The following is a 25,470-nucleotide window of genomic DNA, read 5'->3' on the forward strand; positions in this document are numbered from 1 at the left end:
TTGAAAAAAGTATATTTTTTTGGCTTTCTTAATGGCAGTACATGCTCCTTTTTTCAATATTTTATTTAGTTATAGAGTAATTTCCACATACTAACATATTTCTAAAATTGGGCTCTGTACCGCCATTCTTTATTATATTACGAATATGTGTGCCAAATATCTCGACAAAATATTCAAAATTAGAGCCGCAATATTGGAACGCGTTTGTTGCTACCTGTTGGTCGCTACTCTTTGCTCTTAAACACTTTAATTATGACAAGCGTTGTCATAATAAAATACAAAGTTGATGTTATTGTCAAAGTCGTTACCTAGCTACCCAAAATCGTCCCGAAAGTAAAAAAAAAGCGCCCGGAAAGTGAAAAAATTAGTCCCGAAAGTAACTACTTTCGGTACGAGTTGTGTAAAATGGTACTTTCGATTTAAAAAAATCATACCGAAAGTTTTATTTTCAGGACGCCTGCAGAAAAAAGGAATTTACGTAACAAGTTCCGAAAGTGATATTTTACGAGACGAGTAATAAGTTTTGTTTGTTAAAAAGAATATATGGATAAACTTTACTTATGAACTTTTATTAAACACTTTAAAGTTATTATCGTGAATTCAACATTAGAAAAATCTACTTATGAATATTAATTAATAACACAATTATAACAATTATTTACATTGATATTTAGTTTCCCTAATCTCATCTGGAATCATTTCGGCTTCACCTTCACTGTTGATTTCCATTTGTTTGAATTGAAAAACGAAAAACTGAACGAAAACACACACGAATCTTAAAAGTCAAGCGTTGTTATAATAAAATACAAAGTTGATGTTATTATCAAAGCCGTTACCTAGCTACCCAAAATCGTCCCGAAAGTAAAAAGAGCGTCCCGAAAGTGAAAAAAAAAATTCCGAAAGTAGCTACTTTCGGTACGAGTTGTGTAAAATGGTACTTTCGATTTAATAAATCATACCGAAAGTTTTATTTTCGGGACGGCTGCAGAAAAATGTATTTTACTAAACAAAAATAAAATAAAAAACGAATTTTCCGGTATATTAATACTACTGCTACTACTACTACTACATAATCTCTTTAATAGAGTAACACACCTTTGGTTTCTCTGTCTACAAGTCTGTCTATCTGCCATTCGTTTTCACTTAAATTTGATTCTGACATTGCTTTACCACTGTTGAGCTGCCCCTCCCCAACTATTTATGAGCTTTCATATAGACTAGGCAGGAATTTAATATTTTAGTTGACTCAGCCTCCCCCCACTACTTAAAAATAGAGTTATTGAATCGATATTTGCAATAGAATTACGAGCTATTTATGAGCTTTCGAATTGATATATTTTAGATTTTTGAGCCCATTCCCTTAACCGCCCAAACAACCCTTTAATTGATTCAATTAAAAAAAAAAAGTGTTGACAAAAATTAAAATAAATATCGTATTGCGGATATAATTCTTATAGCGTATAAATTCTAAGAATAAACTCTTAAAATAAGCGCATTTCAATTATTGAGCTACAACACCTTCGCAAGTAAACCTCCCCACCTTCCCGGCTTAAGAGAGAATTGCACTTTAAATGAATAAAACTAATTATTTTGCGACTACATAGGTTACTTTGCGATTACATAGGTTACCTATCGTTTACTAAAATTCATGAGCTCGCAAAATATGCGCATCTCGATTATTGAATTGCAATTTCTTTTGTATAGTGCAGTCACTGAGGGTAAAAATCAACTATTACCTTCGATTTCGATGAACTTCCATCGATTTTCATGAAAATTGGTGAGTGGTTAGAGAATACCTCAAGAAACAAACGTGATATGGTGCTAACTTGCGCTTTTACCCTGGGGACGGATGCCACCCCATTTCGGGGGTGAAAATTACTTTATTAAAAATAACCCCACAATTCGATAGAGGGACAAATTCTAAGCAAAATTTGTTATTTAAAATTATGAAAATAAATCAATACTTTTTGAGTTATTAAAGACCAAATATTTTAATTTTCGTGAAAAAAATCCATGTTTTAAAGCGGTTTTTCATAAATAACTCAAAAATTGTAAGTTTTCGCAAAAAGTTTTTTCTACCAAAATTGAAGCTAATAAAAAATAAAATAAATTCCTTTTAATATTAATTTAAAGTGAGTTATAGGTAATTTAATGTATATATTTTTAATTAGAATACTCAAATCTAAGGAATCAACCTTAAATAACGGGAAAACAATGGATTTTATAACATACTTACTAAATACTTGTCAAAGTACTTTGAAATACCTAGCAAATGAGCTCCAGAAGAAGTTGATAGCATCAAAATTTATACTCCAAAATTTTTTCCAAAAAGATGTCATGTTTTTTTTTTAGAATAACTCCGTTAATTTTTATATCAGGCTCATTAAAAACTATTTGAAAGGTAATTTCAAGACCTATAAAACTGTATTAGATTTAATCTTTTACATCCTTTATTTTTTTAGGATAATAGGTTACAATGTTCTCGCAGTAAAATTTAGGCTTTAAACGTTTCTATCTTGGTTATTTTGATGCCTACAAAAATAAAGAAAGTAAAAGCTTTGCTAATGAGAAAACTCAAATTTCGTTTTTTATCATTTTTACGTGTATTGAGTATTGTTGGAGTTACATAACATTATTAAAAGAAAATAATTTTGGACAAATTTGAAAAATTATAAGTTTTTTTAAATCATATATTTTTTTTTTCAAAAATATGCATTCTAAACCGGTTAAAATGTTTGAGGTCATTACTTATTACAGGATTCAAAACAAATTATTTTGGACACACTGCATAACTAATTAGGTTAATGCTTAAATTATTGAATAGATAATTAAATAACCTTTCAAATGATCTAGCAAGCTATCCCTAAAAAAATCATAGATTACGTCATCATGCCCAGATGGATGACGTCATTAGTATGATATATATGCCAAAAATCATAAATTAAAAATAAATGTCTAAATTTTCATTATGAATGGGACAGAAAAGATTAAAATATTACAACGAGAACAAAACTTCAACATAAACGCATTTTCAATTAAAATTGTTATTTCTCATTAAACATAAAAGATAACATTACCATTTAACGAGCTATACATGAAAAAGTCAAATATAGACCAGGACATTTAGCACTAAAATCACCAGAATAAATCGATTTTTAAATTAAACTGTATCAATCATTATCAAAGGTCATTGGAATGCCCAATCAGGGCAAACCATCCGCTGTCCTGCGCGTAGCACCAATAATTAATGTTTATTTAAAAAAATTCCTGACGCCGTGATAGTTAACCGATTTTAATTTTGCAAATTGGAAATGAAAGTTACTTTACACTTATATAAGTAAAAAAAATTCAACTTGTTATCTCCTTTATTTTCAGTCCTGTAACATTTTCAAAAAATGAATTTTTTTTGCGAAAGCTGGATTGCAAAATTTATTTTGCAAAATATATTAAACCGATCTTAATGAAATTTACAGTATTGTTTTACTGTATCATATAGTTTTTCTGGATGAAGCATGAAGGTCCTAAGTGTATCATAAATGGTTGAAAAACGTAAAATGCGAATACTTATTTTTGTATGGTTTTTTTTCGCAATTATTGCTATTTTGCAACAAGGGTGACTATTTTTTAAATTTTTAACCAATTCTATATTGTAGAAAATTTAGTTACACAACTTTTATGCTAGTACAACTTTTCTGTGAAATGAGTACTTATTAAGTTATAATCAAAAAACGAAGAGAAAAATCGATTTTTTCCTTAATTTTTTGACATTTTAATTATTTAAACAATGTGCCGCACCTTTTTGAGAGGGAGGATAACTTAAATATTATTATTTGAGCTATTTTTAAGCAATTTCTGCAAAAAAATTTGAGTCACCTCTCAACGTCCAAATGTACTAATATTTTTACAAATGCGCCCTGGTCTACTAGTAAAATACAAATTTTTATTATATCTTTATTGTATCGCAAATTTGAAACGTGACTTTTCATGAGATAAGGTTTATACCCAGTGTAATGTATTTGCATTTTAACATATCATTTTTGTTATTATTTGAATTGAGAAAAATATTTCCGTTGTTTATGGTTCCACCGGTACCCAAACAAATGCGCCTGCAGATTATTTTTCAGAAAAGGGTGTTTTATTAGATTTTATGACTTCTTTCAAAATTCTTTGGAAGCGGTTGTCGTGTAATTTAGTGTTGTACTGATGGCTTAAAGTTTAGAGTTAACAGAAAAAATAATAAATAATAAAAAACATTTACAGACTAAATACAATAGGGGGGTCCATGGACCCGTTGACCCCCCTTCCTGTATCCGCGCCTGTCTCTAGGTGCTGTATTTAAAATTAAATTTATTTTTTCCTTTATGCCCAGGTCTATTAAAATATCTGTCATTTTAATTTTAACTGTGTAGCTTTAAATTTCAAATAATCTATAACAATAACATAATAATAAGTATACGAAACCAGAAGAAAATATATGCTCCGTACAACGTACAACCAACGAAGAACTGATAAAGGGTCGGATAAGAGGATGTCCGGTCGACGTACTCTTTCGCTGGACGTTTCGCTGCCGCTGTCGCTCCTCATAGCTTCTCGCCGTTGACTGCAAGAAGTGGATGGCGGAATCACGTGACCGCTAACCCGCTAACGCTTTCTTCTTTCTTCATTCTGTCGCGAACATTCACGCCGCACAGATACTGTTAGGACAGTGTGAGTTGCGCGAGTTTCAGTGCATATTTTTGTGTTTTTTGTTACATTTGAGTGGATTTTGTTGGGGATTTGCAGTGTGTAGTGGCTAAATATAAGGATTGACAGTTTCTAAGGTAAAGTTTATGTTTAATTACGGTTATTTAAACATGACTTTATTTGACCTTTATTCCATAATGTTGATAAGTATTGCCTTTTAAAATATTTTCAGACTAACAAACAAAATGATACTTGGCATATTTAAACGATAAAGAAATTTTATTTTAATATACCAACCTACTAGTTTGTATAACATTTACCATACATTAAAAAAACAATGATGTCTGAAATAATGACAGATCATTTGCTGTTGATCCGTCTTAATACAAGAAGATGGCAAATTAATATTAATTTTGAATTTTTCTCTATTAGAACTAAATCCCGGGTACCAAAAAAGTTGATTAATACCAAGCTGAAAATTTGTTAATAGCTTAACGGTGTCTAGTCGGACAAATTTTGATGTACGGGAACACTGGACCAGGGGAAGTTTTAATTTTGGACCAGTTTAAAAATTTGGAACGTCAGATTACGAAAACGTCCCATGTATTTTGTCACATCCAATTGATTTGTTAACCTTTCATTAAACTCTCATGCAAAAATCAGACTGCTATTACTAACCAACATGATTTCTGTCATTTGACATGTTCTTCGTGTTCCACTCATTAAAATGCCCAGTTAGTGATAAAAACCAGTCTGATTTTTGCATGAGAGTTTAATGAAATGGTAACAAATCAATTGCAAGTTCTGACAGATAAAATACATACATGGAACGTTTTCGTAGTCTGACGTTCCAAATTTTTAACCTCTTCCACAATTAAAACTTCCCCGGTTCCTTAACCTGTTCCACAATTAAAACTTCCCCTGTTCCAGTGTTCCCGTACATCAAAGTTTGTCCGACTAGACACCGTTAAGCTATTAACAAATTTTCAGCTTGCTATTAATCAACTTTTTTTGGTACGCGGGATCCAGGTCTATATCTTAGTATATATACAGTATATCCACATAGAGCTATACAGAGAGTTTGAACTATATAATATCAACTGAATCAACACAAATTATATCTTTTAATTAAAGTAAAAAAGCCATCAAAAACTTCAACAAATTCAAATACCTACTATTTGCCAGAAAGTATAGTTGTGCTCACTACGGAAAGCAATGGGTTGTATCCTCGCTCCGACCCTTGCTCCCTGATATTAGGTTTGTTCTAGCATCAGTTTCAAACGGTTTGAAACCATCAGCGAATAGTCGACCAGCGCGAGTAGAGGGGATAGCACTGGTGACTGTATTATGTTCTCTCACTGACCAACTGTTTGCTGACGGTTTCGGACTAGTTTGACTGTTTGCTAGGACAAACCTATTTATATTCGTTATATTCGTGAATTCTGGCATTTAAACTAAATACATTATTTTAAATGCGAGAATTCACGAATATAAATACCAGGCAGCAAGGGTCGGAGCGAGGATACAATCCATTGCTCTCCGTAGTGAGCCAACCCTAGAAACCAATGTGCTAAGCTAACAGGGATTATATCTTCTATCATCGCTGCTTGAGATTCTAGAGCACTGCACCAAATGTTCAACGTTTAAATCAGTTTTCCACTTTGTTTGATGATTAAGAAATACCTGTTTATTTATTTATGTATTAATTATGATCTTATGTGAAAAGTCCCAAAGTAAGCATACCTTTTCGTTTACCTTTTTTGCTATTCTCATTACCATCATCATCATTCCTCAACCTCTTGCATCCACTGTTGGATATAGGTCTGCTCCATATTCTTCCATGCATTCATTATTCTAATTGGGAAATAAGCCACAGTTTAAGTTGAAAAAATGATTTTATTTCGACTTCCACTTCGGATGTCGTTATCGAAATACTTAAATACATCCGAAGTGGAAGTCAAAACGTCAATAAAATCATATGTCAACTTGAAATGTGGCTTATTTCGCAATTAGAATAGTAAATTACATAAATGCCACAAAGAAATAGCTTCAGAACAATATTATTCTTCCATCTTTGTGTCTTCTGTATCAAATTTTTCACTGTTTTTCTCAAGTCATCGATCCATCTTTTTGGTGGTCTGCCTCAGTGCCTTTTATCTTTTCTAGGGCTCCATTCTATGAGTCTTTTGGTCCACCTATTAACATTTGAATGTGCTACATGTCCAGCTCATCTCTATTTGGCTTATGCAATTTTTGTTATGACATCTGTCACTTTGGTCCTCCCTCTCATTATCCTTTTTGATACCATATCTCTTCTTGTTATTCCCAACGTTGCTTTTTCAATTTTCCTTTGGATTATTCTCAATTTATTTGCAGAATGTTTACTCAAAGTTATGGTTTCGGAACCATATGTTATTACCGGCAGTATGCATTGGTTATAAACTTTTCTCTTCAAGTAAATCGATCTCATTACCATATAGTTGGTTATTAGAAAATGTCTTTTGTCAATTTTTCTAAATAAAATTTATTTTTAACGTTAGACCACGTTAGATATCGTGGTGGCCACTTAACTTTGTAGGCATTTCCAGATTACTACCTGGAAGACCCTTTGTACCATCTATGTTTTAAAGTCCAAAATCCTAGTTAAAAAAATTCTAGTTTTAAGAGAACAAGTTTATCCCTTTTGGAGTTCCGTTTGCTATCATTCTCCTCCTCATTCCTTGAGCTCTTGTCAGACCATGGTGATACTCTAAATATTGTTAGCTTAGCTTGTTGTTTCCATTGGCTAGAGATCCTGTGTCAGATGGGTGGCTTATGCAGGGATTTTCCAACCAGAGTCTTCATTTGATCTGCTTATGCATGTTGCAGATCTTTTTCTTGGTCATCGGCCTTCTACTATTGCTTCTACTACCAATACTTCCATGATCCTCGTTTTTATGTGGCCAAATTAACTTAGGTTTGCTCGATTTACTGTTTTTTAATAGCCTGTCTTTTATATGAAGCTCTTTCGAAGGCTTCAATCTTACTTCTATCGTTTTTTTGAGAGTCCGTGTTTTAGATGAGTATGTAGCAGTGGGAAAAATAAGAGCATTGATCAATCTCCTCAATCTCCTCTGATCAATTGAGCTTAGCATTCCTTATTATTGTTCGACCTATCCAAGTTTGAATTAATTTAGCTGTTGCGGTTTGGGCCACCGCTAGTCTACGCTAGATTTCTGAAGATCAATTGCCGTTCTTGGTTATCAGGGAGCCCAAGTATGTAAATCTGTCTACTGCTTCGAAATTCACCACTTCGCCACTCGAAATGTGTTCTAACTTTTCCTTTGCACCTTTTCAGGATGTGCATGTTGGTCTATTCATTGTTTTACGATGTTCTAGATTAATTTTTTTAACAATTTTTTATCTTTTTAAGTATTTCTAATTTTAGCCAAATTGTATATAATATTTTATTCTTCTTCTTAGCCTTCTATCGTCCACTGTTAGACAGATGACTCTCCTAACTCCTTCCATCGATCTCTATCCTGAGCAACATAGTTTCAATTTGTTCCTGCTATATTTTAATGTCATATATCCATCTCATCTGTGGTCTTCCTCTTGTTTGTCTACCTTTGTAGGGTTTTCAATGTTGTATTGTGCTGTTCAAATGTTCGTGTTTCTGTCCAACAGTGTAGCCTGCGAAGTTCCATTTGAGTTTGGCAATTTTTGTTGTGAATATTCTCGACTTTCGTTTTTGATCTTACCCAGTTGTTCCTCTTTTTATCTGAAAGTCAAATACCTAACATTGCCCTTTCTGTTGTGGCTATTTGTCTTGGTTAAGGTCCAGGTTGGACATCTATATATTATTATCATGATAGGAACGATGCACTGGTTGAACAGTTTGCTCCTCAAATATTGAGGTATTTTGTGGTTCTTAAGTATCCAAATGAGGTTTACAAAAACTGACTTATGCCAGCCTTGATTTTCTAGGAATTTCCGCACCTTGATTCTCTTTGTCAAATCTGAAAATTTGCCCTTAGTGAATATATTATTGGACTTCTTTTAATCTATGGCCACTTATAGTTAGTTGTACATCTGGGGTCGTCTGTCGTTGTTATCGTTTTTGTCATATTAATTTTTAGGACGACGTATTGGGAGCTGTTTGCGAGTTTCTTCATCATATTTTGTAGCTCCTCCAATGTGTTTACTATAATGACGATGTTGTTAGCAAATCTGAGATGGTTTAACTTGCTGCTATTAACGTTGATACCACATGCTGACTAATTTGTAGTTTGGAGACGTCTTCTAGGACTAAACTACGCTTTTATATCTTTGAACCCTCTTTAGATTATTTCATTATTGTTCCATGTACCCGCTAATCCATACTGAATTGTTAAGCAAAGTTGTCTTTGCTGCCCTTTTTATATATTGTTAAAATGTAAGACTCTTATTTCGACTCTGCCGGCGTTTCAGCTTAATACAGCCCTGGAATAATTGCGTCAGTTGGTGGATGAGCCCGCCTTACTTCCATATTTTTTTTACCCACAGACGAAACAATATTAAACAACATGCAAATAACAGGTTCTTAACTAAAAAACATGAATGTAACATTATTGAATTCGTTTCAAAAACAACTAAACGTGTTTTCGGTACGAGTAATAAAGCCCCACGGATGACGTAAAAACCAGCCTGTCCTTATATTTAAACTTTTTCAATAATCGGTAAAATACAAAGTTAACAAAACAAATTGTGCATTATATTTATAAAAGAGTGGTGCAATTTAAAATATAAAGGCACGTATCCACTACACTTGCTCTTCGGACTCCTGTAACTGCTGCACATAGTGTAAATGTAGTGGATACGGGCCTTTATAGTTTTATGATCGGGGTTCATCTTTTTGTTTTTTTGGGATGCAAAGTTGCCGATAACTTTTTTTCAGGGAAATAGCATAGGCAAATCACATAAACGTTGTTTGGCTATGATTTCTATGTTGAATTTCGGCAAGAATTATGTCCTACAGCTAATCTTAGTTCTTCTTTTTAGCATGCTCCGTAGCTTTCTTCTTCTTCTTGACTACGATCTTGCTCTTTTATTTCCCATTGTTGTGCCCCAATCCTAGATAAATCGGCTTCAACATCATCCTTCCATCTTTTTCTGGGACGGCCTACTGATCTTCTACCGTCTGGTCGTTTAAATATACTGGTTTTAACACTCTGTCTTCCTCTGATCTTACCACATGACCTGCCCATCTGATCCGGTTAGCTTTTATATGTCTGACGATATTTTTAATACCATAAAGAGTCACAAATTCAGCATTATGGCGCCTTTTCCACCCTTCTGCTAATTCTCTTTGAGAACCAAATATCAATCTGAGGACCTTTCTTTCAAATACCAGCAGCTTATTTATTTCCCGCTAATGGATAGTTCCTGTTTCAATTCGATTTGTAACAACTGGGCGAATAATTAACATGTGCAGTCTTAAGTTAAATTTCCTTTTTAGCAGCTTATATCTTAATAATGATGATAGGGAGTATAATGCTTTATTCCTCGCAGTTATCCTTGCTGAGACCTCTTTTCATATGTGGTTGTCATCTATGATTACCGCCCCCCAGATATTTAAACTCGTTTACTACTTCGAAGTTGTGGCTATTAATAGTTATGTTAGTTAAATACCTTAGCAAAATTTTTTTATTATTAAATTGGGGATGACATTGGCTTAATAATAGAGCCACCGGTGATGTTGAATCATAATAAGGATTTACAGAATGTTTCCTGAAAAATTTTAAAATCGAAGAAGTAAAACAAATTGTGTACATTGAATGTATAGTAATACAGTTGTTAAAAATCTTTTTTTATAAAATGGAAATCATAATTAACCAATAAAGTGAATAAATAGTATTTTATTTTTCTTTTGTTCTATTGTCGTCTGACTTCCTTTGATTCGTTGGTGTTTTGCCCATTATTGCTTTGTCCTCTGTTGTGTTAATATGCCCTCTTCTACTTCCAGTTTCTGCTTGTGTTTATATTTTTAATCATTTACGTTTTTACTTGCATATTATTTTTAAAGGATTATAGTATTTTAATTTTAAAAATATTCCCACAGCATTATTTAAAATAATTTTAAATTTATATTGATTATTTAACCAAAAGTTAGCCAGACCATTAGGAATTTAAATTAAAAGGTGACAAATCTAGGCAAATTAAGTCTATAAAATCTCATAATATAACAAACTGGGGACGACTCTAAGCTGAGAGATTCTTTTAGATTTATTCTTAAAAGACTAAAGTTCAAACTGATTCATCTGAGAAAACAGCAGTTGCAAAGAATTTCGCTTGCTAATATATTAACATTTTAAAACAGGTGAGCTTTTGTTTTGTTGTATATTTTATTATGTAGTATACATAACGCTAAATATCAGAATTTAGCAGCAATCATTGGTGTAGCTATTCGAATTTACAATTAGAAATGTCTTTGATGTCGGACCGAAATATTTGACTAGGTCCAGGGCTGCTTTATCCATTAGGCAATATAGGCAGTTGCCTAGGGCGGCACATTGTGAGAGGGCGGCAAAAATACTGTACAAAAAATATTTGTATATACAGTAGAACGTCAATAATCCGGATTAATTGGGACCGGACTCCATCCGGATTATCAAATTATCCGGATTATCGAAATTACCTCAAAAAAAGGCCAGTATACACATTAAAGTACAACAAACGTTTTAAAATTTTATGTTTTCTCTTGTACAGTAAAGTGTCTAGAGGTGAAATTAATCAAAACATTTTTTTATGTTTATACACTGTATTGTAATTAATTTATAATAGCACCATGTGTACAGTAAAAACATCAGACACTATATGGGCTTTTAAAAAAATGTGTAAAATATTTTTGAACTGCGGTAGAGGTTCGTTTTTCGCTGCTAAGTTCTTAATTTATTTTAAAAGAATCAGATATTTGTGCTAGATACAAATCCTGATTATTGACGGTCCGGATTTTTGACATCCGGATTATCGACGTTCTACTGTAAAAATTAAAATCGAATAACAAGTTTCATATAATATGTTCATCCATCAATGAAATAGAAGTGGGCAATCATTTCTAAATAGAATGAAACAAATTGCATTCATAACAAAAATAAAACAAACATAGCATTCTGTTATCTTAACACTATTCATTCAAAAAAGACGGAAGCCATAAATTTAGTGATTATTTGACCGCCGGCAGCTGGGCAAAGGCGGTGGGCCATTGAACACTTCAATATTGCACATTTTGCAGAAACTAAAGTTTTGACTTCTCTACAGTAGGACATCGAGTTAGAGTTGGGATTTTCAAACTGTATTATTACAAGTAGATAAGGTTCGTGTCGTCGCACAGATATACTCCAGGGAAATAAGCAACAAATAGACCATGTTCGGGACACTGAAATATCGAGGTAGCTGTCTACTTTTTTAGTTATTGTTGACTGTTGACCTATATGATGAAAACCTACATGTTTCCTGCCTAGAGTTCGCGTCCGTTTTTTAATTATTAAAAATTTAGTGCAATCAATGCGATTTTTTCCATTTTTGGCACTCAATTAAAAAGCTAAATAGTTGACAAAATTACAAAATTTATTTTTTTAGAACATTGAAGAACCTTCAAAATGACGATTTTTGAAAGTCAAAAAGTTAATTGTTGCTTTGTAAACTGCAAAATAACTGAAAATCGTTATTTACTAATAACTTTTACTAAAACTAACTTAGAACTGTAGTGTTTCACTCAAAGTTGGCTATTATTTGAGACCGATCCATTAATTAGTTTAAAAGTTATTCTATTTGTTTATCCCAGAGACCTTTGTTTTGCAATAACAAATGACAGAAAATAATGAAGATAGGACAATTCTGCGTATGCCAAATGAAAGTAGAAAAGTGATACTATCAAAATGTATTAATAAAAGATAAAAAATTATCTAATATAGTAAAAAATACTAGTTTATAAACATTTAGAATAACTTTAAAAATATTGTCCGTAGAAAACATCTTTTTACATATTCGAAAAGGTGATATTTTACTCGAGTTTTTAAAAATTTAGTTCAAATGGTGACTAGTCATGGTAAGTCAAGGGGGGCTACTGCTTTGATTGCACTAAATTGTTAATTAAAAAACGGACGCGAACTCTAGGCAGGAAACATGTAGGTTTTCATCTATAGGTCAACAATAACGAAAAAAGTTGTCAGCTACCTGGCGGGAGCCGACAAATGCATGAGTTCAAAAACTAAAAAAGCAACTTAAAACTACTATAATTTTCTATATCTTGGGATCTACTCAATGGATTTTGATCTTTCTTCTTTTAATTTGTATGTACTTTTGTGTACATTACAAATAAGCAATTTGTGTAGACATTTATTAATTAGATAATAAACAGTCTAATTTTTTTAAACAATTTTTGAAAAAATAATTTTTTCTCGACCCGGGTACAACGGCCTTCTTATTCAGATGGACTTACCCAAGTTATTTTTATGTGTTTTGTCCCGTAGAACACGAATTTTTTGGTTAACAGTTGATCCGGATGTCGATAATATTGTTATAAACAAAGAACTTGAGTTGTTTTGAAGCTATTTCCTTGTGGCATTTTTATAATTACGTATTTTTTATGGGAAATAAGCCACAATTTTACTAAAAAATGAATTTATTAACGTTTCGAAACCCAAATTGGGTTTCGAAACGTTAATAAATTCATTTTTTAGTAAAATTGTGGCTTATTTCCCATAAAAAATACGTAAAGAACTTGAGGAATTACATAACAGCGATTCTTAGAAAAACAAACCATTTTTTCTATTTTTTTGGGTAATTCTAAGCAAAAAATGTTATTACAAGTTTTTTCGTAGGATGCATAGTTTTTGAGATAAACGCGGTTGAACTTTCAAAATATCGAAAAATTGCAATTTTTGAACCCGAATAACTTTTGATTAAAAAATAAAATAGCAATTCTGCTTACCGCATTTGAAAGTTCATGTCAAATTATACCGGTTTTGATTATTTGCATTGCTAAAAATTCATTTTTTTATTGTTAAACAAAGCTATAAACACATAGTGCTTGAGTAATGTTTTCAATGCATCTCTCATTTACAATCGAATGAGTAGGCGCGCCTACAAACAGGCAATTTCTACGTCATTAAAACGCATGCATTGGGCAAAGGTCAAAACCCTCAAACATACTTATAATAGTAGCATGTAACATTACGCCTGATGTAAAATAAAGAATATTTTTAACACATATCCAAACATTATTTGAAGAACCTAATATTCTTATTTAAATAAAAAATTCTGCTTGCATTTTTTTTTCGCAAAAATGGTACATGTTTGAAGGGCGGCTACTAGAGAATTGCCTAGGGCGTTATTTGACCTAAACGCGGCCCTGACTAGGTCGTGAATAGTAGGAATGTTTTTTTCAGTAGATTTAAATAAAATCAGCCAAACGCTGGAAATTTAACAAAGCATTCTTTGGAAAATAGTAAATTTTTGCTTATATAACTTGACTTAAGAATAAATCGAAAAGTATTAACTTTCATAAAGGACAAAAGTTGCTTAATATTAGCTGATATATATTTATTCCCGGTATTATTTTTAATAAAAAAAATTAACCCCGAGAAGCGTAAAATCACCCTATGTATGTTACAGAGTCAACTTTGAAGTATAGTGTAAATAGCAGTGGCGGCTCGTGATTTTTACAATAGGGGAGGCTATACCTAACTGTAAAATATCTAGACAAATTTACATTAGCAAAAAATGCGCCAAAAAATGTAATTTAAGGCCCCATTTTTTGACCATTTTTTATTTACATTTATATTTACATAATATCATCCTAATTCATAATTTCATGATATCATATCATTTTAAAAATAGTTAGCCTAATTGTAAAAGTTTAATACCAAAGTTTGTGTCGTTTAGTTGTTAACAATTCCATCTATTTGTAAATAGATACCTATGCATATCAAAATAAATACAGATTTGAAGTTTTGCAGTCCATACATAATGAAGCTTCAAATTTTTTAAGATACGATAAATGACCGATATTTTGCTTTGAGTTAGAGATATCGGAAAAAGTTATTTGAGCAAGTTGTTCCAAATATTATTATAACCCCACATACCAAATTTCATAACAAAATTCGCACTTTTAGATTTTTCATTATTTTTAGTCAGGACCCTAAAATTCGTTGTCCCGAGACGCACGCAACCACGCAACGGAGCCGAGAAGCTACTCTGCCTCCCTTGGTATATCTCCGGGCAGCGTGTGACGGCACCGTAGATGCCACTGTTAGGAGACCGGGTCTCCTTAAACCCCTGCTGCGCTGCACGGAGCATTAGCAACGGAGACTGCTGGGCTTCTCGGCTCCGTGCTTGCATCTCGGGATAACCCAGGGTCCTGCCTACAATAATATGTAATAAAACTGAGACGCGATCATGCGTTCTAATGCTAATGCTCCATACGTATGGATAATTAATGATAATATGGAATTTACACGTTGTATAATAGTGAGAGTGATTGCTGTTTTCGCGATTCATGATGTACACTGACAAAACAGTGTAGAGTGTGTAAAAAATTTATGGGGAGGCTGAGCCTCCCTTGCCTCCTCTGACGAGCCGCCACTGGTAAATAGTACCTATGGCCAAATTTTGGTCAAGAATATGGTCTGGTAAATGATCATTTTCTAGACTAAATACCTTTTTTTTCGAATTACCGCGGACTCAAAATTGATTTTGGACCCATGATTCCTTCGCTAATAAGTGTAATAATTTTTTAAAGCCTCCTTTAAGTGATATCTTAAACATAGGCCTGGTGCCATCACTATCATTATTGGGACATCTTGGATATTAGTGCACCCTAACATGTCTGTGTAGATTTTGGCATTGAATCCGACCATCACTTGAAACACCGTTGCCGTATCCTCTATTTTTTCATACTATCACGTTACAATTTTTTGTGATATTATACACGAGCGGGACACCCTCAAAAAAGCGCTTAGTTTTCGAGATACTGACCACGGAGGGGTGAATGGCTAATTTTATTCATACTTTATATTTTCGAGGGTGCTGAAAACGAAAATGAGGTCTACTTTGAATTTTATGTGGCGGAACATTGTCAAAATCGCAATTTTAACCTAAAAATAAAAAAAAAATGAAATCACGTTTTTTGAGTTTACCTCGCTACAACTCTGTTCCATTTTAATATTTTTTTCTGAAATTTTTACAGTATATAGCTCTAACATTTCTGAAGACAAAAGTGCCTGCTTCAAGTTTCTATTCTTATCATGATAAAGGTTATCAATTTTTCAAAGAAAAAGGTGCGGATTTGTGCATTGCAAAGTTTAATCGCAAAAGTTGTGTGACGAAGTTTAAAATTTAGCTTCTTAATCACGTATATTTGAAAGTAGAGAGTACAAAGAAGTTTTGTGGTAAGTTTTAGATCAAAATGTTTTATAGAAAAAAAGTAGTGCAACTTTTAATGTCGAGATTAGAAATCCCCAATATAACGCTTATTTTTTGAGGGACAGACAATCTAGGTCTAATTTCTCACCTTTAGTACTATCCTTGGATTATAAGCTTTCATTTGACACCTCATTTGTCATTCTACCTAGTATAATGACGGAGAAGTAAACGTTCTTATTCTATTATTCTTGTAGGTACATTTAACATTGATTGAAATTATGAAAGAAATGGCATGGCAACACTGTGACGCACAAACATAAGATTCAGCTGTGCGTTACATAGGGTGCACTAATATCCAAGATGTCCCATTATTGTATATTTTAATACAATTATCGTGTAATCTAAAGGTTTTTACAACCTCAAATGTGGCTAGTTTCAACTAATCTTAAGGTGTTTCGCTTATGCTGGTCCAACTGGATCGAAAACTTTTTGAAGATATTTATAATCTATTATGATAATTTTTAAATATTTTATTTAAAAAATCTACCATTATACATTCGAAATTTTTTAATTAATTAGTTTGTAAATACAGAAAGCTATTGAAAGAACCCCATTTGAAAGTCATAAAAATATTAAAAATAACAGCTTAATAGGCTACTGATTATGTATTTTAGAAAGGAACTACAACGTTAACGGGGTTTTATTGTTTCATATAGTCAATGGACTTCTAAATATGAAAAAACCGCGGAGTGCTACCATTTAAAGGGGTGCTTTTTTGAGAAAGGGGTGAATTAGTCCCTAGGCACAGGGCGAATTAGGGTGAGTTCTATGCACGTTTGGTACAAACACGTCTACAGGAAAAATTTTCCAGGTTAAATTTACTATCGAAATACCACATTTTAAAGTCAGAAATATTTTTTTTACAAAAATATATTCAATAGAAAAGCAAGAAAAAAACACGAAAGGTTGCATTTTTGTTTCTTGCCCTATAACTTTTTTCTACGGGGATATAGGTATAGGCATTGCTTCACAGAAAAAAACTTCCATCCTTCTTCTTTAAAATGACGTTTGACGGAAGTCTTTATGGGTTACAGTTTTCAAAATATGATTTTTCAAATTTCGCCACTCACAACAATTTTGGTCCATTTTCCTTGTTACTTCGCAAACATTGTTCTGTAACTTTTTTTACGCAGCTTCAGGTATATGCAGTGTTCCATTTAGTAGGAAGAAAAGTCAATTACCTTTAAAATGGGATATCGTAGAAGGCTGTATGACTATTTTTAAGTAAGATATGGTTTTTCAAAATTTTATACTTTTAATGATTTTTGATTTATTTTACGATTATTTTTAATTTCTCATTATAACTTTTTTATTGTATATTTAGGTATATACATTGTGCAATAAAAAGGAAAGCTTATTTTCTTTACTTTAAAATGGTGTACTGTAAAAAATTCTAGGTATATTTTTAAACAAGATATGCTCTTTCAAAGTTTGACATATACACATGCAATAGGTCCCACTAAGTTGGAACCATATAAAAAATTTTATTATTAACTTTATGAAAAAAATTATTCTTTATAAAATGCTCTGCATAGCCTAAAACCTAAGATGTAATCATCAGATATAAAGTTTTATCAATAGTGTACTAGGTATGTTAAAAAATATGAATTTCGCTCAAGAGTAACGTACCTTCATATTTCATAACATCGAAAAGTGTTAGTAAGAAAAGTTATTTGGAATTAAAAATTATGTTACAGTATGCAATTATATTCTTCTAATTGAAAAAAATTAAAAAAATTAAAATTTTTCTCAAGTTACGGATACCCTTGGATATCCATCGGATATCTTGTTTAAAAATAGTCCTAGAGGTGATTACAATACACCATTTTAAAGTAAAGAAAATAAGCTTTTTTATTTCAGAATGTACATACCTAAATGTACAAGAAAAAAAGTTATAATTAGAAATTTAAAAAATAATCATAAAAAATATCAAAAATAATTAAAAGTATAAAACCTTGAAAAATCATAACTTGTCTAAAAATAGTCGTACGACCTTATACATTAGACCATTTTTAAGGTAATTGAATTCTCTTTCTACTAAATGTAACATTACATATAACTAGAGATCCGTAGAAAAAAGTTACACAACAATGTTTGCGAAATAATGGGGAAAATGGCTCAAAATTTCTGTGAGCGGCAAATTTTGAAAAATCCTATTTCGGAAACTATAAATCCTAGAGACTTCTACTAAACTTTATTTTAAAGAGAAAGGATGAAAGTTATTTTTCGCTGAATCAATGACTATACCTATATCCCTGTGGACAAAAATTATGGGGCAAAAAACAAAATTGATTTCTTTCGTGTTTTTTTCTTGCTTTTCTTTTGAATATATTTTTGTAAAAAAAAATACTTTTGACTTTAAATTACGATATTTCGATAGTAAATTTATCCTGGAACAATTTTCCTGTAGAAGTGTTTGTACCAAAAGTGCATGGAACTCACCTTAATTATTCACCCTGTGCCTAGGGACTAATTCATCCCTTTCTCAAAAACGCACCCATTTAAATGGTAGCACTCCGCGGTATTTTCAAATATGGAGGTCCGTTGACCATATGAGACAATAAAATCCCGTTAACGTTGTAGTTCCTTTTAGCTCTCTAATTTTGAACATCATCAATAGCCTATAAAGTATGTGGACGATTAAGCTTATAGATACATTAAAAAATATTGTATCAAAATAAATAAAAATGTTTACTAGACTTCTGACAAAAAACTAAGATTAAATGTCAGTTACACAATCTTTATATACTAAATATATTTTTAATCCTAATTTATGATTCCATACTTTGTACCTAACAATTAATAAATGTATTTTTTTTATAAAAAACTATAAAACATTTTCTCATAAATAACTTAATTAATATAAATAACATATTAGTGAGTTGAAAAATAAAAGTCACATATATACTGATTTCTTGATAATGTTTTTGTTAAAAGTTTATATTTTATCTCTAATTTATCAAAAATTATATAACAAGCTGTCGAATAGAATGAGAGGAAACTCCACCACACTTTGCAGAACACTGTTGTGATGATAGTATGCTAGCGTCGTGTATATTATAAACAAATACACTTATCAGTACGAAAACAACAGGCCAAAATTTGTGACAGAAAGGGCCAATTTTTTAATTTGTTTCCAATAATTTGTGATCAATAATTTACATTGAATATATCTAATGTTTCCATTATGACGTTTCCATTATAAATAATTAAATATTGTTATCCTGCTACCTCAAGAACAGATACAAGAGCTGCATTTTTCAGAAAATAAAATCAAATAAGTCTTTTTAGGAAATTCTTAGTTTAAAGTTTTTATCTAAAATTTGACAAACAAAAACACTTAATTTACTTTTTTTTAATACATATAATATGCCCTCTATTAGTATAATCGCCCTTTTTCAAGCGAAGGATAAAATTTGAAACAGGTATAGAAAAACCCCAAACAGATATAACCTGATAAGATAATCAAATATAAACTAATATAACCGTATACAAATATTCTCGTCCCAAGAAGTTTTGCTACAACAGCTTTATTGTGGTCTCCAATTCACATAAAAGCACTTAAAAGACCTATGGGACCATAAAACAACGTACTTAAATTTAAAAATGTAACAAATTATACACAGAAGTATTTTTACAGTTTGTTAAGTTCTCTTATACAGTTTAACATGTTACCAATTTATTTCATATTGGAAAAGTAAATTCTTGGCAGCAAAACGATCAGAGTATGACCTTTGATATTATAAAATAAATGATGCCAAATTACTGTTTTTGCTAAATCCATTATATGACCAGCAGATAATTCCATTAACATTCATAGGAAAAATCGATCGGGTTACAAAAATTAAAGTTTATAATTATTGTATTACCAGAGAACGGCAGTTCTCGCCAGTGGCGCACACCCACACCCCCCTACACGCGACACTAAATATATACACGAAATTTCTGATTTTATAAATCTGACTGAATTGAAAATTAGACCAACTCCCATCTTAACGTTTAGGGAAAGACTCACCTATTCATATGTCAACCATCCATTTTGGTCCAAGGGGGTGAATTTACGGCCCTTCCTATTTAGGGTCTATTTTTCGTTCTCGTCCCCAAAACTTCCAAAAAGTTCAAAAATTTATGTCTGAACTTTACGGCTTCTAATAGTACTGATCATTACCTTTCCAACGCATGTCTAATTTTGAAAATCGGTTATACCATTCAAAAGTTAACGAGCTCAGAAATATGACTCAATTTCTAATTAGAAAAGGGAAAATGTTTGGGGATATGTATGTATGTATGTATGTATGTATGTATGTATGTATGTGTGTGGAAAAGTTAAACCGATCTGAATTTTTTTTTCTGTGTTTGAAGAGGGGGTCAGGGCCAATTCAGAACCGGTGTAGTTTGTGACTTTTGACCACCCATAAGCCAGCTATAGGACTTGGTAGGTACAAAATGGCATATTTTTTGGGGGTATATATCTTCGGTTCAAGAAGAGACAGGAGAACCGCAAATACACCACATCAATAGTGTTGAGTTAAGCTTTCAAACGGTTTGTAAGCCGTCAGGATTAGACATACACACGGCTAAGTATAGCCGAAAAACTGAAAAACTAAACTTTGAAAATTTTGGTTTTTCGACAATTACTCAAAATTTCAACCTACGAATTGCGCCAATAACTGAGCGATTGTAGAAGAACTCTAGACAAATCTAACGGTGTGTACCTCATATTTGGGAAAATTCGAATTTTTAAGTTATAGGCTTCATATGTAAATATGATCAAATCTATTATATGGGAAAAACGGTTCAAGATCAATAATTCCTGTAATAGCTTCAGTTATCATACTTGACCTTAAATGCAACAGATACTACTTGTCAATACGTTTCAAACTATGTTTAGTGATAAAAATCGGTTAAGCCGTTAAGAAGTTATTAAGCTACAAAAGTATAATCCAATGAACGATTATTTCCGAAATGGTTTATGTAGTTGTAGTGATTACGACGCTAAATTTGATCTGGCAACGGGCAATCCGAGTTTATTTACCGGCCATCCAAATATTTTTTTTCAATCTACTTCGAATAGAAAAAAAATTTAGTGTACATTCGATGGACACTAGATTATTTGGGAGGTAATGCGACAAAGGCGTGTAATCGAGAAACACTGCATTCAACTTCATACATTTAATTTATAAATAACTTTAAAAAACTCCCGATACAAGAATAAAAAACCGCTAAACGCCGTAATAATGAGTGGCGCATACAATATTTCAGCTACAAAAGATCTGATATTAATATTACGTGGCGCAAAAATGTATTTTCATTTTGATGCAAAACAAAATTCTAGTTTTACTTTAAATGATTTTTCCATAATATTTGCTAAATTTGAAGTAAAGTAAACGCGCCACAAAAGAGTTTCAAAATTCAAACTGTATCAAGGTTACTCTTTTGTGACGCGTTTACTTCAAATTTAGCAAATATTATGGAAAAATCTTTTAAAATAAAACTAGAATTTTGTTTTGCATCAAAATGAAAATACATTTTAGCGCCACGTAATATTCATATCATCTCTTTTGTAGCTGGAATATTGTATGTGCCACTCATTTTTACGGCGTTTAGCGGTTTTTATTCTTGTACAGTATACAGTGATGGGCGGCTAATAACCGGCAAAATAACGTATTGGCAAAATGTGGATTTTTCGGATTGACATAACTTTGGTTTTCTTAATGTTTAAGTTAGATGCCTCTTAATGAGTTGGTCTTAATGCACATTTAAATACACCTTTCTGTAAAAGCAAATATTACCTGATGCAACTTGTAATATTCGAGGAAAGATTTTGTATAACAAATTTATTTTCTGATATACACTTCACACATTTAATGATATACACTTCATTATATTTCTTTTTAGGTTTGAAATCCAATTCATTATTTTTTGAGGATGATAATTAACTTTAAATCTTAATTATATCAATCACACGTTTAGAACATATCTAAGTTACCAAATTAAGAAAGAACGTTCCAAATCTAGATACCGATGGCCTTTGACGATAAGCCGTAGCCTACAAAGAATTTCACAAATTTATAATTTTATATTTATGCAAATATAAATATGTTTCAACTTGACTTAAATATTTACGCAGTGATTTCTTGGATTTCTTCACAAGGATGTTACTGTCTTATCAGTTAAACATGTTTGAACAACCAAGAAAAGAATATTTCACCAGACACTGCAGGTACCTATATAGAAGATTTTTTTATAGTTAAGATATTTTTAAGAGAAAATAATTATTGTGAAATGTAAAAATAGAAAGTTTATTTGTTTAGATTATTAATAAGGATATTAATAATATTAATGTTTTGTTTGTTTATCGCAAGAACATTGTCATAAAACGTTTTGTACAGAAATATATGTTCACTGCTTAGATAGCTCAATACGCTTAGATAGCTGAAATTTTTAAAGTGACCTTCCTTCTGCTGACTATAAGCCTATGTTCTCAACCTACCAAAGCAATAACGTCACCTCTTATAAAAGTCCCTTCATCTGATTTAATAAGGTTTGTAGACGTTGTGTAAAGGCTTAAAAGATGGCAGGCGTATATCCAAGAGATTTTTGGACAAAAGAACGAATACTACTACTAGAAAATGAAAATATCGACAACGGTGTAGACATAAGAAAAGATGAGGTATTGGAACCGATAAAACGAGCAAGGAACAACAAGACAACAGTTGATCAACGACTTCTGATCAAGTACCGGTATAAATAGTAAAGCTAGCAGAATATAAGCAGATTCAGCTTCTTTTCAATATCTTTTAGATTCTTTTCAAAAAAGAAAATCTTTTAAGCGTCTCTTATCTTTTCTTGAAATTTGCAGAAAATTTGTTTTCCAACGAAGACAATTTATCATCAAGAGAAGATAATTTATCATTCACTTCAGAAGTGATCTTCGAGATTTCCAAAGAGGTTTTAGCAGAATTTGAATACTATAGATACTATATATATTATGGCATGTGATACTCGCAATTCTGTCTAAAATATTTAAAAGATGAAATATGGCAATTATTAAAAAAAAGTTGTTTGGCGCCAACTTTAATATTTTATAGTAGATTTTTTTGTGCGGTAATTATCAAATATAAAATAACCTTATATCTTTTGGACATTTTACATGTAATTATTCAGCTAATTATTTATAATTAATTACAAAACCTTGTTTTTGTTCAGTCAGAGATGAAACATAGTTGTAGACTAGGTAATCCATAAATTTAATCACGTCTGTCTACAACTATTTCGAATAAGGTGATAAAATTTTAACATAACATTAATGCTATACCTACTTATGACCCTCATAACATTTTTACCCGACTTTCCTGTACGAAAACCGTGTTGCTCATGTGCTAAGTTTGTGAGCTGATCTTTTGTTTTTGCAAAATTTTAGTTATGTTTCAGGATAGAATTTGATATCTCATTAGTTTTTTGGTTGTTGCTTATCTTCCTTTTTGATACTAAGATTAGTTCTGTCCTACATTCTTCATTGTTAATCAATGTTATTAGTTGATCTGTCATTGCCGTTCCACCACCTTTCAACAACTCATTTGGTATCACATCTTTACAGTTTATGGTAATTTCTGGTGTTTATGGATTTAATGTCTCATTCGATAGTGAATCCATCCATCCCTTTCGATGTGGTTCTGGTCTATTAATTCCTTCGCTCTTTGACCTCTTATAAAGCGCCATATTTCATTTTGTAAACCATGAAAATCATGCTCCAATTCTTTTGAGAAGCATCCCCAGTGTTCTTTTTTAATTCTTCTTGCAGGAGCATGTATTTCAGGTAAGATTTTTTCCCTTGTATTTTTCTTTCATATCTGTACTCTGTACACAACAACACATATTTTCTCTTAGGGAGAGACTTGCTTTCATTTACCTTTCTTTTGTACAGATCTTCATTAGCTGAGTTTAAGATGTTTTCTTTAATTTTTGTCCAGCTTTCATTAACCCCAGCTCCTTGGATGATATATGTGTTTCTGATTTTTTCTGCTATTCTTTTTTGTCATTTTGTTTTGCCATCCTGCAGATTTTCAACTTTTTTATTTTTGTGGTGTACCTATTCTTTAAGTTTATTTTTATGATACATGCCTTTCGATTCGGTTTTTGAATACTACTAGCTTATGATCGCTACCTACCTCTGCTGATGTTAGTGTCCCTATATCCAAAATTTGGGAGTATCTAATTTAATATAAACACTACGGTTTTAAGTTGGTAACAACTTTCTTGTAAAGGTGAAGGAACTGGCAGTGGAAAAGGAAAAAATTTACAAAAAATAGTAGAGCACAGGATCTTCTAATAATAAAAAAATATTTATTAAAAGAGCTAAAAATAGAAAAAAGAATATTTTGTCACATATAGCAATAGGCAATTAATCTTTTAATATATACCAAGTGCAATAAACTATGAAAAGGAAACTAATTATTCGTACTTGTGAAGTATGAAAATTTTGCCCAAGAACTAACTGTTCTTTTCACCAAACCAAAGGCTATACCTTTCTGTAATTTAGACTGTTAAAAATATCTTAGTGAGCGTAGGGGGGAGGGGCACAGGGGACCGCTTAAGGAAATTTGATGTATATGTATTTCTAAAATAAAATTACAAAAAACCAGTAAACTTAACTAATTCTAGTACATACATTACTTTATTGATTTCCAAGCATACATTTGATATTACGAATAGTCACAAAAAATGACAGCCATTTTTTTATGGTTAACACTGGTATTCTGTGCCCCTCAGTACTGGGGCACATAGGACCGTGCTTCTAATAATTAATTTTGAAGTACTTTTGACAAAATAAGCTAAAAATAGTGTGTGTAGAAATTATATATTTTAGAAACTTTACAGTTAGAAAATAAATATTAATTTTTAATGTTTATTTTTCGAATGTTTTATCATTTCCAATGCTTTTGTCATAGTTTATTCTGTCCACGAAGGTTCTGGTCATTTCTTTATGTAGTTTCTTACCATCTAAAAATAACAAACGTATATGATAATATAAAGAAGTAAATAATAAATGAATACAATTATTTTGGAGCACTCAAAACCACCTGTGAGGCAGAGAAGACCGCAAGAGGACCTTTGTGCCCCAACGTAACAAATGAATTTGAATTGGTGCTACACGACTCAACGTTTGTTTACATCTAGTATTATCAGCTTGTTCCATAGTAAAATATTCGTGATTTTATTGGGTAATGGAAGATAATAGTATATAAACAATTACAGGATAATCAGACAATAGAGAAAAAAAGAGCTAAGAACAAAGATGTACACATGGCGTTTATAGACCTTAGGAAGGCATACGACACC

The 25,470-nt window shown here is 31.7% G+C and overlaps 1 protein-coding gene across 1 annotated transcript in view; it reads left to right on the top strand.

The window, feature by feature from the left end:
- The first annotated feature begins 4,613 nt into the window (after window positions 1-4,613).
- The window catches only part of LOC114329403 (uncharacterized), a 620,236-nt gene continuing 599,379 nt past the window's right edge, over window positions 4,614-25,470 (top strand). Inside the window, exon 1 of the mRNA XM_050655973.1 lies at window positions 4,614-4,820. The gene's annotated coding sequence lies outside the window, so the exon portion shown is untranslated. The remainder of the gene's footprint in view (window positions 4,821-25,470) is intronic.

Source organism: Diabrotica virgifera, chromosome 7 (assembly GCF_917563875.1).
Source record: "Diabrotica virgifera virgifera chromosome 7, PGI_DIABVI_V3a".
In the NCBI taxonomy this organism is placed as follows: domain Eukaryota; kingdom Metazoa; phylum Arthropoda; class Insecta; order Coleoptera; family Chrysomelidae; genus Diabrotica; species Diabrotica virgifera.